The sequence below is a fragment of the Peromyscus leucopus genome, chromosome 8a, assembly GCF_004664715.2.
Source record: "Peromyscus leucopus breed LL Stock chromosome 8a, UCI_PerLeu_2.1, whole genome shotgun sequence".
Classification (NCBI taxonomy): domain Eukaryota; kingdom Metazoa; phylum Chordata; class Mammalia; order Rodentia; family Cricetidae; genus Peromyscus; species Peromyscus leucopus.
In genome coordinates this window covers 37,545,228-37,560,149 of record NC_051085.1, presented here as the reverse complement: position 1 = coordinate 37,560,149, position 14,922 = coordinate 37,545,228, and the positions used below count along the sequence as shown (strand labels likewise).

Here is a 14,922-nt window from a genome sequence, read left to right as displayed (position 1 = left end):
AATAAAATGTTAACTTACAAAGATTAAGTACAGCATGGATTACAGTATTAACAAGGATTATAGAAAAGACAGTCACATAAATTAACAGAAAATAATAGATCTTAAATAGAAGTTAGAAAGGAGGGAATTTAAGATAAAAAGGATGATCTAATAGTATTAACTTAGAGATATGATTTAATATATAGCTGATCAGTATTACATAAAATAGGTTAAATTCAGTAATACGAAGAGAGATGTATCCAGATTGTGACATTTCAACAATATATTTTCAGCAAAGCATATTTAAACAATTCCTGCAGATTTGAAAATATTGGAAAATTATATGGGGGATTTTATATCACATGTAATAAAAAAATGCTAGAATAATAAATAAACTATCATATAAAATATATTTTAAATTCAAACTCATTGATATGAATTTAATTTCCACACTGTCAATGGAAACACAACTGAATTTTTATTATTACAATGTTGACATTATTGGAACTTAAGATAGGCTTGTAAAAAGACACCAAGAACAAATAAAGGAAGAAATATATGAATCAAGTCCTACAGAAAATACAGGTGTGAGTACAGAAATAAAAACCTTCATATAATGTACAGGCCCTTTCATATTCTGGAATTCATGTTCTTTCAAAACACACTTGTAAGCTAATATTTTCCTCTAGCTCCCAAGAGTATCATTAATGAGTTCCAGAGAATCAAATTCTTAAAGATTACATTTTTGGATAGCATAGATAAATTTAGACATTTAATGAGGAAATTATTTCTAGAAACTTTTCTGCCCTGAAACTGAAAAGCACATGACTGAATATATCAAAAGCAAGTAGGTAGGGGGCTTTAGTACAGAGGCACGAGTTAAAAAATAAATCAGGTTTGTGGAGAAGAGGTTGGAATGGGATGTGGAATATGAAGTGGTAAAATGTAAGTGAAGTATCCATAACTGGAGGGGGTACATCTTGGAGAAAACTGCCTCCACAAGGTGAATAACATAAAGGAACTGTTCAGAAATGAGGTCAGAAAGGAATGGAAGCTTGACTCCGTGGAAGCGCAATTGTGTTGCACATGCAAGGCCCTGTGTCCAGTCCCCAGGAAGGCAATGGGAAGGAAAACATATCAGATAAGGGAGATAAGGCTCAAAATATACTCAGCACATTGGGTCAGCTTCCAGGGAAGTGAGGGGTAGGACTCACAGCCAGTGACAATCTCAACAAATGAACTTCTCAAAAGGCTCTGGATTCTGATTCTGTCAGTTAAAAATCACTTGTGAATGCATTGTCAAGATTGGAGACGATAGCCTGTAAGTTTTGAAGAGTCCAATCTGTTTTCCTCCGAATTGATCTGAGAATATATTGTTTCTCAGCGATGGCTCAGCACATTCACATTTGGTGAGACAGGCAAGGCAGAAGTTGAAGATGCCTCAATCAATGTTCTGGTATCCACCCGAGAGTTATGAAACGTTGCTTTCAACTTGACAGGAGAAAGAACCGGTGCTTTGAAAAGCATTAGCAAGTGCATGAGCTTGAGAACACTAACTTTACTGGAAGGATATGTGGTAAAATTTTGGTGAAAGTATTTGCTTTTGCAGTTGCAGACAATGGTCCCAACATCTAAGCATACAGGAAGGAAGGGAGGGAGGAAGGGAAAGAGGGAGGGACGGAGGGACGGAGGGATGGAAGAAAGGAAGGAATCTGTTGGAGTAGCAACATGATATGGCACCATGAAAGACAGAGATTAAGATTCATGAGATAGATTTTTTTTTTAAAGAGCTAGTTCCCTTGGAACATTGTAAGTAAAGAGGCAATGAATATATCAAATATTATAGCCAAATGACATCCCCAAATTAGCAAGTTAAAACACAGGATAACTCACTCAAGAACTGAAACAGCCTGTCTAGGCAGTTCTCACTTTTTTTTCTCAACAAGATTCAGACTGATACCCATTGGGGTCCAGTAGCTTGAAGATCATTTGGGTTGAGTATCTCCGTAGCTCACTCTTAAGACAAGGATTGATCCTGATTATTAACTGAGCTTTTAAACAGTGTGTCTGTGAGTGCCGCTTCCTGTAGTCTTCCCAGCACTGCAGTAACCGATTGGTAAGATTTTTTACGTGATACTTCATCATGAATTAATGTCACAGAGACCAGAAGTTGCTTCATCAGTTTTGATAGCAAACTTGTCATGTGGTGTCATTCTACAGTCATTTTTTTTTAAACCAACACCCTCTCGTATTCTAAAAGGGGAAAAGACCCCATACTTCTAATGGTAGGAAATAAGAGTGCATTTGACCTGTGGACATATTTTAAAGCTTGTAAACTGACTTCTAGCTTATTGGGCTGTAACAATTTATAGAAATTAATAAATAGCAGTAAAACAATAGAGATTTAGCACAATCGTATTATCCACTGTTAAAAATATAAACCTCTGATAGTCAGAGACTACATTCACTTTAAAAATATTTTTTTGTAACACTGTAAAATAGAGTTGAAACCAAGGTGATTTTTTATTTGAATCACAAATTCCCAGAAATAAATGAAATATCAAGGTTTTGCATTTAGGTATTAAATTTAAATATTCATATAAACTTATTGTGCTGTGGATATCGTTCTATATAAATAAAACACTGATGGCCAGTGACCAGACAGGAAGTATAGGCGGGGCAAGGAGAGAGGAGAATTGGGGAAACAGGAAGAAGGGAGAGAGACATGGCAGCCACCACCAGGATAAGCAGCATGTAAAGACGCCGGTAAGCCACCAACCACGTGGCAAGGTATAGATTTATAAAAATGGGTTAATTTAAGAGCCAGGCAGATCTCTGTGAGTTTGAGGCCAGCCTGGGCTACCAAGTGAGTTCCAGGAAAGGCGCAAAGCTACACAGAGAAACCCTGTCTCGAAAAACCAAAAAATAAATAAATAAATAAATAAATAAATAAATAAATAAATAAAGAAAGAAAGAAAGAAAGAAAGAAAGAAAGAAAGAAAGAAAGAAAGAAAGAAAGAAAGAAAGAAAGAAAGATATAAAAACAGTTAGCGAGAAGCCTGCCACGGCCATACAGTTTATAAGGGATATAAGCATCTGAGTGATTATTTTATACGTGGATTGTGGGACTGCGGGGGTTGATGGAACCTGGGGAGAAGCCCTCCAACAACAGTATTGTATAATTTTGGAGTATTTGGATTGAACTTGCCTAGGATTTTCATATATATGAAGAGTCATGATATTCAAATAAAAATGTAGCAAGTATATAAAAATCAATTGTTTTTACAATAAGTCTTAACTTGTACTAAGTATGAAAGAACATTCATATGAAAAAAACATGGAAAAACATGGAAATTAGAGAAAATATTATATCCAGTTAAAATTTTGTATGTATTACCTTTTAAATGTACATTAAGAATTAAATTAAATGTACCTTAAGAAATGAATATTAAGAAAGATGGGCCCAGCATCCTGGAAATGGACTTCATCTACCCCTGTGTAGGCACTAGTACTCATGAGCATGCCCCCCCCAAACATACACATATGAACATAATTTAAAAATAAAATCTTTAAATATGATGTGTAGAACACCATTGGTTGACTAATCAAGGGTGCTGGTAAAGTTTGGTTCTACTGAATATGACCTGGGTGACCTGCTGACCCATGTTTTATAAAAGAAAAAAGCATGTCTTTGGATACTTCTCTTCCCTCAAAGCTAAGTAATTATAAATATACACCATAGAACCGATTTTTAAGTGACAGTTTCTGCATTAGTCATTGTTTACAAGTGATGTAAGGAAAATAGCTTGTTTACAGCATCACACAATTCTTATTTGCTGCACAATAACATTCATTTATGAAGTCTCTTGTAAATACACAGTGTATTTATGTCATTCATAACTGATTGAATTTGTCACTTACAGACAAATTATTTCCAAAGAAAATTGTATTTTTCCTTTAGAATATGTATGAGTCCTTCTGTAAGACCATTCTTAGAACAGTAAATAGTAAAAAAAAAAAGAAAAGAAAAGAAAGAAATAGGGATTAATTTCTTACTGGTTTATCTGATGACTCTGGTCCTATATGAAAATTAATAGGTTTATAAAGCCCATCATTTACTCATTTCTTAACGTTGCCTCCCAGATATCTACCATGCCTTCCAGGGAAAAAGCTACTTCTGTAGACATAATGGGGAATTCATTTGTGAGCGATGTTTTTGCTCTGTGTAGTACTAGTGACAGAAACATTTGGTTTGAAGCCAACAGATACTATTTTGGGCTTAGTATAATTTTCCAGCTGTTCTTGGGGAAAGCATGGTACACTTCCCCACCCATTACACTGACATTCTCATCTATACATTTATATTTTGCTGCTTTTTCAAATCAGTAATGCAGCTGCCACAATATGCCTCCTCCTTCCAGCAGGTGGTAAATTATTCTCTGCACAAAATGACATCATTCCCTATCTTGCAGAAAAACATGCCCTCGAAGCAGAGGAAAGGGCAGAACCATTACAGCAAACAAGATTTAGACGACTTTCCCACATCATAGTTAGTGAAACCATATTGTAGATTTTGGAGAATTAATACCTAAGGCGATGAAATCAAGTTATCAATGATACTTGAAAAAAATCAGCAAGATGAAAACAATTAGGATACGCATAGCTAAGGCACAGTTATTCTATTTAAGAGACACTGAGCAGAAGCAGAATTGATTTTTGTTGTCCCATTCCTGGCCTCCTTCATCCCCAACAGAAAGGAAAATATTTATATTACACTTAAGATAATTTCTCTGCTTGGAAAGCTACACTTTACTGATGATTTTCTTGTATGTTTTATTGAGTCAAACCATAATATAAATATCCACTAGTGTCACACTCACTTAAAACTTTTAGCTACCCAAAGAGAAACCTGCTTAATAATCAATAAAGAGGAATTTGGTCTAGCATTCAATTTGGAAAAGAAGAGGTAGTATTTCTTTCTTTTTTTTTCTAATCCAGATAAAAGGGGAAGTGGTTTTACAAAAATTCCACATTAATGTTGTTATCTTGCACCACGCTGTCAAGGTACAAGTCCATAAATGAATTTGTGATGTCAAAATATTTGCCATAAATTAACTCAACCAACATCTATTAAAAATTCTGTGGCGTATAAGAATCACCATATCTATCAATTTTATTATGCATATATTATATACAAATATTCACAGATTAAATCATATTTGGGTGTACCAAACATGTTTCATCCACCTCATTACTTTTATTAATTACTTATTTCTAAGTCAAAAAAAGAATCCCATGAGTGATCAATTATTATCTCTATAATGTTAGCACTTATCAGATCACCTATCTGTAATATGAAAAATCCCTTGTGATATCAGGGTTTTATAATAAGATTATTTTTTGCAGATGCAGCAACCACACCATGTATACCCACTATCTTGCATAATATAAGAACCTTTTTTAGAAATGTAGGAAATCTTTTCCAAGTCATACTACTGCTGGAAGACATTCAAGTATCCAACACTGGAAAGCTATGCAGAGACATACGCAGTATTGAAAATCTGCTGCTAACCAGGCTGCACGATGTGCTTTGTGATAGAAACTAGTTACTTATTTATCATGCCCCTTCCAAAAGATAATACAGGGTTCTGCGAAGGAAATATTTTCAAAGTATAATACTTCTATCTTTGTGTGTGTTTGTGTAAGAAAGCAGGCGAGGTCCAGAGGAAATGACTGGGAATGCCATTCTGTCACTCTCCACTTTATGCTTTTTAGACAGAATCTCTAAACAACCTTGGACCTCACTGCTTTTTGTTAGAATCGCTGGCCTCAGTTCTGGAGAGCTCTCTGAGTCGAGCCTGCAACACCGGGGGTACGGGCACTTGTGTCTATTTCAGGCTTTTTATGTGAGTCCTGGGACTCTAATCAGGTCTTCATGTTTATGTAGACAGCATTTCTGACCCAATGAATCTTTTGCTCAGTTAATAATACTTAGGTTTTCTGATAACTGGAACTCAAGACGGTGAAAGATAACAGATGTTAGTTATATGTTGTCTAGAGAAACAATGTCTTCTAAATAGTCCTTTCACAAAATAATTCCCAATGACCTCTATTAAGTGCGTGCAAGTGTGAGAAATTTTGGTTCCACATTCATTTACAATTTAACAATGTATTCTATGTTACTCATGTGTCTTTATTGTCTTGATATTAAATCTTTAATACAAATTTTCAAAACACGAATATCTGTTTATTATAAAAAGAATATACAATATAAAAATGTCAAATTTCTACTAATTATTCAACAGCCCCAATTCCTGTCATATATATAGCAGCGCAGACAGAGATGCAAAAACCTAACCTCTCCAGATCTCAGTTATTTTAAAACATGAATAGCACTGTAATATTCTAGGTATCATCAAACATTGGGCCTCTCTACTTACTTACTTTTGACAGTGAAATGAGAGCATCTAATTCAAGGCTCCATTCATGAGAGATAAGCATTTTAATGCTGAGCATCACTCTACCTCTTCAGGCAATTTACTAGTTCAGATATCCTTCAGGTAACTCTGTGATACAGCAATTTTCAACAAGGCTGTATGGCATAGTGTGAATATGGGATGGCTTATTTATTTAACAGGGCCTCTCTATTACTGCCTTGCAACAATGCTGTAGTACATTTCCCTTTGTCCACACTCTATGGCCAGAAACACAACTTTGTTGATGAGATGCCCAGAGGCTGATATTTCTGTGTAGATCACATCTCCTTTAAAACCGTTAGGGTCTTTTTTTTTTTTTTTTGGTTTTTCGAGACAGGGTTTCTCTGCGTAGCTTTGCGCCTTTCCTGGAGCTCACTTGGTAGCCCAGGCTGGCCTCGAACTCACAGAGATCCGCCTGGCTCTGCCTCCCGAGTGCTGGGATTAAAGGCGTGCGCCACCACCGCCCGGCATTGTTAGGGTCTTTTAATGCCCTATAATCCTTTCTCTGTTCTGATGTAATTAAATATTCCTAGTGTAACTTTTTCTGAACAATATCCATTGCTTCTGTGTATTTGTTTGGGACTGAATGACTGCAGGACATAGGGAAACTTCCATCTATAATCCGTGATTTATCAGAACAAAAGATACAACCAGTAAACTATTATCTCGTCAATGTTTACATCAACTTCAGTGTTTGCAAAAGGTTGACACTTGTTAAGTGTGTACTGGATTGGAACAGAAAAACCATCTGAAGGCATACAAGGGATGGGTTAAGTCCCTGAAGGCAGAAACCAGGCCTTGCCATAGTCAGTGCATCAAGACTCTTCTACTTGATCAATTGCTTTGCCCCTCAGCCTGGGAGGTAGCAAATATATCATCATACCTTCTTATGTTAGAAGAGTTACAAGAGCTGGGTGGTGGTGGTGCACACCTTAATCCCAGCACTTGGGAGGCAGAGTCAGGCAGATCTCTGTGAGTTCGAAGCCAGCCTGGTCAACAAAGCGAGATCCAGGACAGGCACTGAAACTACACAGAGAAACCTTGTCTCAACAAACAAACAAACAAAAAAAGAAGAGTTATAATATGAGCAAATTCTTACTTTGCTATTAAATTCCTCTCAAGAAAATGCAGAGAATGTAGAGAGAACGATAACAGAAGAGTGAAAATCAAATACCAGCCTACAGAATTAAAATAGCAAGCTGAGGCACATGTCCATTCATTTGGGTTAAAAATTAAAGTATATTCCACAAATAGTTTATCCCTCCATCCTTTCTCTCCTTCATTTGGTAAGCTGCCCATCAACAAAGCACTCTACAGAGTTTGCACCACATTTTCAAGACTTATGGTTGTGTTGTACCTCTCTGAAAAATCTAGGAATCTTCCATGATATCATCAACCAGATAAAACCCTTATAACCACGGGAGTGTTCATCCTTCTGCCTCTTCCCAGGTATATTTAATCAAGTAACAATTTCAAATTATTAGGCTTATAATCCTTAATGGTTTTATTTTTTCATAGTTATGGCCATTACTAGATCATTAAATCAACCCTGGCTTTACTCTGTGTACACATTTCTTACTCACATACTCCTGTTTTTATGAGTAGCAGTCCCACCCATGACATCTTGGGGTGATGTATACTTCTCAGAGAACCTTAGTCACTATGTTAGAATGACACCAGGATTATTATTCAAACTCAAAATTGATTCAAAATTGGTCCCTGTCTTTTGGCATAAGTAAATTAGTGACATCATTTTCCTAGAACAGAAGAGAAAGGACATAAACCTTGCACTGAAAAATTTTCTTTCTTTTTCTGCTCCTTACTCCTCGGACTTTATATTTGGAGTGATGAAGATGCCAGAGTCCAATCTTGTCACTTCCTTTGGTTGTGTAAATGTAGAAAAGATGCTCCGTAGTAGCGCTTAGTTACAGCTCTGGGCCTTTTACATAGTTTTGGTTTTTCATAGCCATTCACACACAAATATACACATACACCTCTTTTATTAAATGAAGAATTAGTATTGTGCACTATGTAAATTTCCTGGCACCTATATTCCCTGTGATTTCACCAACGTGGTGTTTTTCTGCATAACTATAATTATGTAGTTTTCTTCAAACAAGTGAAATAGCATATTAGGGATTGTATAAACACCAAGCTAATTACCTTTCTCTATTTTCCTTCCTAATCTTATTTGGATAACTGATGATAATAGCTTCCTATGTGTATTTCCTCTCCCATTTTCCTTTTTGGTAAATATTTATATAGTAACATATTTTCATATAAGACACTTGCTATTTTACTCATTATTAATTAGAGTTGTATGATATAAACAAGATTTGGAAATTTGATTTTTAAAAAAGACTTCCTATGTGTTAAAAAAAGAGAGATTCAGAAGTCTTGAAATCATCTATAGTAAATACAGATACAAAGAAACTAATGCATTTTTACATCCATTTATTTATTTTTTTCTCCTGGACACATCTTCATTGCCACCTGGGCAGTATACTTTGTTTTTCTATTTATATGGCTATCTAGTTAAGCATACTTACATACCCTTTTCATATTCTTATATATGTCCCATTACCATACACCCCCACACAGAGATACACACAAAGGAGGGTATAAACAGAAAAACCGGTAATGAATAAATCCCGTCACCTATTGCTGTATGTCACCTTAAAAGTATCAAGCACAAGACTAAGATCCTCTTCCCTTGCCTTTCCCTCATCTACTCTTCTTCTTCATTTCTTCTCCTTTGTTATTTCTCTTCCGTTTCCTCATTATTGGCATTTTCCTCATCCACTTTCTCCTTCTTCTTCACACCCATACCTCCCAAAAGACACAGTGATTTGGTGATTATTCGAAAGAATGGGAAGGAAGCTCACATTCCCCAGGTACTCTGAGTAGCCACTTAAATGAAGTCTATGTGTCCTAATTCCTCCATGCTATGAAGAAATTTATACTTGTGCTGAGAAAAAGAGAGCAGGGAGAGGAAGGAGAGGAAAGGAGAAGCATAGGCAGACAGATACACACAGAGAAACAGACAGACAGACGTTCCATTCATGACATGTCATCTAGAAAGACATTTCCTTAGACAAGAGAATGACTTTGTTTTCCATTTGTAACAGAAGAACATCATGAGAACCACAACAAAAAAAAAAGTATATGTTCTCTCACAACCTCACAGCACAACTCTGAACCTTGCTGTACAACATAAAAGGTGAAGCAATAGTTAATTACTATAACACCCAGTCCTACCTGCTTTTTTCCTTCTTAAGATGCTTGGAGGAAATAACTCTCAAGCCTTTTCTGTCTACCTTTGGAAACTTTTGCTGATATTGTAATTTTAATAGCTCCCCAGATCTTTACCTAGTATTGTGTTTCTGTTATCTCCTAAATTTTTGGAGTTCAATCCAGACTTTAAAATGGTGTTCCTTATTCCCAGAGTTGAGAGTTGATCATAAAAACTAATTTTCATATTTCTGAAATCTAACTGAAAGATAAATATGATCAATATCTGATACATTTGTCATAAGATATTTTGATTTTTCATTAGGACAACTTGTTCTAAAGACTTATTAATTTAAAGCATAGAAGTTTTTAAAATGTCTTTAATCACTGTTTTTTGAAGACCTGTTAGTTAATTAAAAGAAAGTTTTAAATTTACTTTTTCAAATTATAGAAGATAAGCAAAATATCATGGGAAGTTATTTTCTTTTTTTTTTTTTTTTTTTTTTTTTTTTTTTTTTTTTGGTTTTTCGAGACAGGGTTTCTCTGTGTAGCTTTGCGCCTTTTTCCTGGAGCTCACTTGGTAGCCCAGGCTGGCCTCGAACTCACAGAGATCCGCCTGCCTCTGCCTCCCGAGTGCTGGGATTAAAGGCGTGCGCCACCACCGCCCGGCTGGGAAGTTATTTTCTAACTACTTAGATTATAATATTGAACAACAAAAAGTCAAACCCTGCCTTCATCTTAATTTTAATTTTAACACAAAAAAGGAAAAAAAAATTGCACAAAATAAACAAATAAATAAATGTTGCCCCATACTGTGTGTTTCTCATATGATGGGTGCTGGCCATGCTCAGTTGTTAAAATTAGAATTGAATTGAATTAAAATTAAGTAAAATAAATCAAATTTGGTTTTCCAGGCAAACTAGCCATCCTGCAGATGTACAGAAGCCAGAAGAGCCAGTGACTTCCACATTGAGGAGGAGGAATCACAGAACCCTTTTGTCGTTGCTGAGAATCCTGATTGGAAAAGGAAAATGACATCATTAAGAAGGGAGAATCATAGTAATTTGAACACCTAGCAAAGATATCACATCGTTTTTCATATTGCATAGATTTCTCTGCTTGGTGTGTCACAAACAGCAGAATATTCAAAGGATGGCAAGTTTATCTTAAAAAGTTGAAAAAGGATGTGACCTTGTTTCTTAGGTCTGCCCAAGGACATAGAACATAGAGCACAGAAATTTATCATGTTAAAAAAATTCCCTTAGCAAGGAAGAAGAAGTCTATGAACGATGCCCCACTTCTGTTCCTTCCCCCTTTTGCTGTAAAATGAATTACATTAAACATAGGGAGAAGGGGTTGAGGGAAAAACAATAATGATTATTATTGATTACAGAAACAGTGAGCGAGGACTGGAGAAATGGCTTCATGATTTTAAGAACACTTATTGCTCTTCTAGAGGATTGACATCAAGTTCCCAGATTTCATCTCAGCTTACAACCACTTATAAATCCAAATCCAGGTTATCTTATTTATCTTATACCCTCTTCTGTCCTCCTCGGCCATATCCACACATTGGCATACACACACACACACACACACACACACACACACACACACACACACACAAATACATACACTCATGTATGCACACATACACTAACACACACATGTGCACACAAATAAAAAGTAAATAATATTTTAAAAAAACAGTGAGATAGCCGGGCGTTGGTGGCGCACGCCTTTAATCCCAGCACTCGGGAGGCAGAGCCAGGCGGATCTCTGTGAGTTCGAGGCCAGCCTGGGCTACCAAGTGAGCTCCAGGAAAGGCGCAAAGCTACACAGAGAAACCCTGTCTCGAAAAACCAAAAAAAAAAAAAAAAAAAAAAAAAAAAAAAAAAAAAAAAAACAGTGAGAGAGGATGTTGTAATAATTCAGAAAATGATAAGGCCTAAACTTTATCATGTTTTATTCAATATGACTCTCAATGCAAAACAAAATTTATAAAATGTTTATTTCAGGAAGATAGGATTTTAATTTAGTCAAATATTGTTGACTAAGAAAAATCAATCTTATGCTTCTAGCTTATTAAATTTTGATTGCTATTGTGCTATCATCTTCTATATTTGGTTAATGAAAATGTCTATATGTGCATTCAAGTTGGGGTGAAATCATTGTTACATACCCATATTCTATACTGCAATTACATTTAACTATCACTTAAATATTCATTAGATGAAATGTTAATAAAATGGAATTGTTTGATAATCTGTCATTGAATAAGAAATATTAAAATATACAATGATGCCATAAATTCAAGGACTTATTACTGACACACATTATGGAACTCTTAGGATAGAAAGCCATACCAAATTTGAAACCATTGGAAAGAAATTTCCTCAACAAATTAAAATAACTATCAACCTTCTCTGGTGTCCTGTGACATTTTTTTTTTTTGGAAGAAAGTAAACACAACTTGTTTCTAAATAAGACAAAGAGGATATTAACAGACAAAAGAAGAATCTATCCAAATCTGTCTTGATGAACCAATGAACATATCAGAACTATACTCAGGATTATGGGTGACACAAACATCTATGTACCAATAACTATTATGAGCAACATAATTGTGTGCCATAAAGGACAGCACTCTATTATTCACTTGTTCTCAGAAAGCTGCACTACTCAACCGTCGCCCAGGCAAGTCACCCAAAACTATACCACCTAAGAGTCCCCATCCTCATCCACCTAAGAGTCCCCATCCTCATCCACCTAAGAGTCCCCATCCTCATCCATGTAAGAGTCCCCATCCTCATCCATGTAAGAGTCCCCATCCTCTTCCATTGTTTGCTTATAAGATATTGTGGACAAGAGGTGCTTTTTGAGGATCTCATGAAGTTCTTCTTGGGAGCCCCATGAGTCCTGCAAGGCATGCCCACCACTTCTGAAAGGGTATATTAGTGGTCCCATCTCCTGAGAGTTGGTGATAGCTGCTTAAAAATAGTGATACTTGTGTCCAGCACAGATGAATCAGATACATTTCACTTAGTTATCTCATGTAACGTTAAATTCAAATTACACTAATGTTTAGATTTCCAGCCTTTATTCTGCATATTACATTTTTTTTTTCTTTGTTTAGGGACAGTGTTTCGCTACAACCCTGATCTTAAACTCATGACCACCATCCTGCCTTAGCCTTTCCAAGCACTAGACTTACAAGTGAGAGTCAAAATACCTGGCTTTACATGAGAAATCTTCATTTTGACAACTATACTATGGACAATGAGGTGTTAATCCTTAGAAAGACTTAGGAAAAATAACACGTTCATTTTCCCAAAAATATGATTATAAATTTTAATACAAAAAGTAACTTTGAGCTGGAGAGCTGGCTCAGCATTTAAATGAGATTGTTCTTTGCTCTAGATTGTTCTTTTTGTAGAAGCCTGGATTTTACACCCAGCAGCCACACAAGATTTTTTGAAATGTTAAAAAAAAAATCACTTAGATTTGTGTTCAATAATAAAAAAACCTTAATGTTGGAGAGATTTCATTGATGATCAAAATGATTTAATAAGATAATTGTGAGTAAAACTTTTTAGATGCATGTGTCTTGTGAACGGCTTATTTAAATATGGTGAAAGAAACTGAAAAAATTTTCAAATATAGGAAAAGGAACATTCTGTTCAAGGATGAAAGTCTTCTTTCACAAAGAACTGTGTTTTCTCCAAAGTAATTCCAGAATTCTAGTCAAAACACAAGTTATAGGCACCAATCATCAGAATAGAAAATGAGGAAGGATGAACCAAGAATGTTTAAGCCTTGTTGAAGGAAGATAAGAAGTTCTGCTGGGGAGGGAGGCAGGTTCAGCATGGAAATATCTTTTACAAAGTTGTAACAATTAAAAAAGATGTTTAGAATTAGAGACAAACTCCGCATTAGAAACAATAGAAAGAAGGAAAGATAAATACATATGTGCAAAGGATCAATTGATAACTGTGATTATTCAATAGATAACTAATGTGTTAGTTCTCGCTATATAGAGTATGGCTACTGTCTCAAGACATGAGTGATGTGGGAATCAGTGATTCTCATGAGGTTAGGGATTTATACTTATACAAAAAAAAAAAAAAAAAAAAAAAACAGGAAATTCGGATAAAATAAGAAATATTTTAGCCTCCCAGGTAGAAGATTGTTAAGACATAGAAAGCATGAATCCTCAAGTTTAATGTGTTTGACAACATAAACAAAAGTGGAATGTATTAATCAAAAGATAAAATACAAAGCAAACCTCACATGAATAGATAATCTTTACAACACCAGAAAATAATTTTTGTTCAAACTATGTAAGTAATTCTTGCAAACCAGTAAGAAAAAAGTCTGTACTGCATAGAAAAAAAGATAGGCTGCATATCACTATAAAAACAAAAGAGGAAACGTGGAGATTGTTTTCATCATATATGTTTACAAGAAATACAAAATAATTTTGTAATGAGATTTATGAAAGACTAGGTTTGCAAATGCTAAAATATACTGACACTACAAAATGTTGCCATGTATACTAAGCAGCAGGGACTCTAATACACCAATGATACGTTTATAAATTACTACAAATGCCCTGAAACCATTTGACAGCATATAGTAAGGGTAGAGTAAGTGAAAATATTTAAATATGAAAGTTTATATTTTAAAAATAAATTTCGTTAATTTATTTATTGATCTTACCTCCCAGTCACAGTTTCATCTCCCTCCTCTCTTACCAGTCCCTTTCTCCCTGCCCCCCCCTCTGTTCCCACATCCCCCAATCCACTCCTCCTCCATTTCTGTTTAGGATAGGGCATATCTTCCATGAGTATCCACAAAACATGGCATATCAAGTAGCAGTAAGCCTCACGAATTTGCGTGTCATCCTTGCGCAGGGGCCATGCTAATCTTCTCTGTATCGTTCCAATTTTTTAGTAAATGTGCTGCCGAAGCGAGCACAAGTAGCAGTAAGCCTAAGCAGCTCCCCATGTATTAGGGCTGGGCAAAGTGACTCAGTATGAGGAATAGGGTCCCAAAAGCCAGGACAAGAGTCAGAGACAGGCCCTCTTCCCACTGTTAGGAGGCCCACAAGAGGACCAAGCTATACAATCTGTGACATATGCAGAGTGCCTAGGTCAGTACCATGCAGGCTCCCTGGTTGTTGTTTCGATCTCTGTGAGCACCTATGAGCTCAGGTAGAAATCTGTGAGTTTTCTTG

General features: G+C 35.7%; 1 long non-coding RNA gene and 1 other non-coding gene across 2 annotated transcripts; one reads left to right on the top strand and one right to left on the bottom strand.

The window, feature by feature from the left end:
- The first annotated feature begins 1,036 nt into the window (after positions 1–1,036).
- On the top strand, positions 1,037–10,871 carry LOC119086890. The gene is made up of 2 exons (XR_005090281.1): positions 1,037–1,300; positions 10,601–10,871. It is a non-coding gene; the product is annotated as an uncharacterized LOC119086890 (long non-coding RNA).
- Positions 10,872–14,554: 3,683 nt separating this feature from the next.
- LOC114687163 lies at positions 14,555–14,663 on the bottom strand. Its single transcript, XR_003733653.1, has one exon. It is a non-coding gene; the product is annotated as a U6 spliceosomal RNA (small nuclear RNA).
- Positions 14,664–14,922: the final 259 nt, after the last annotated feature.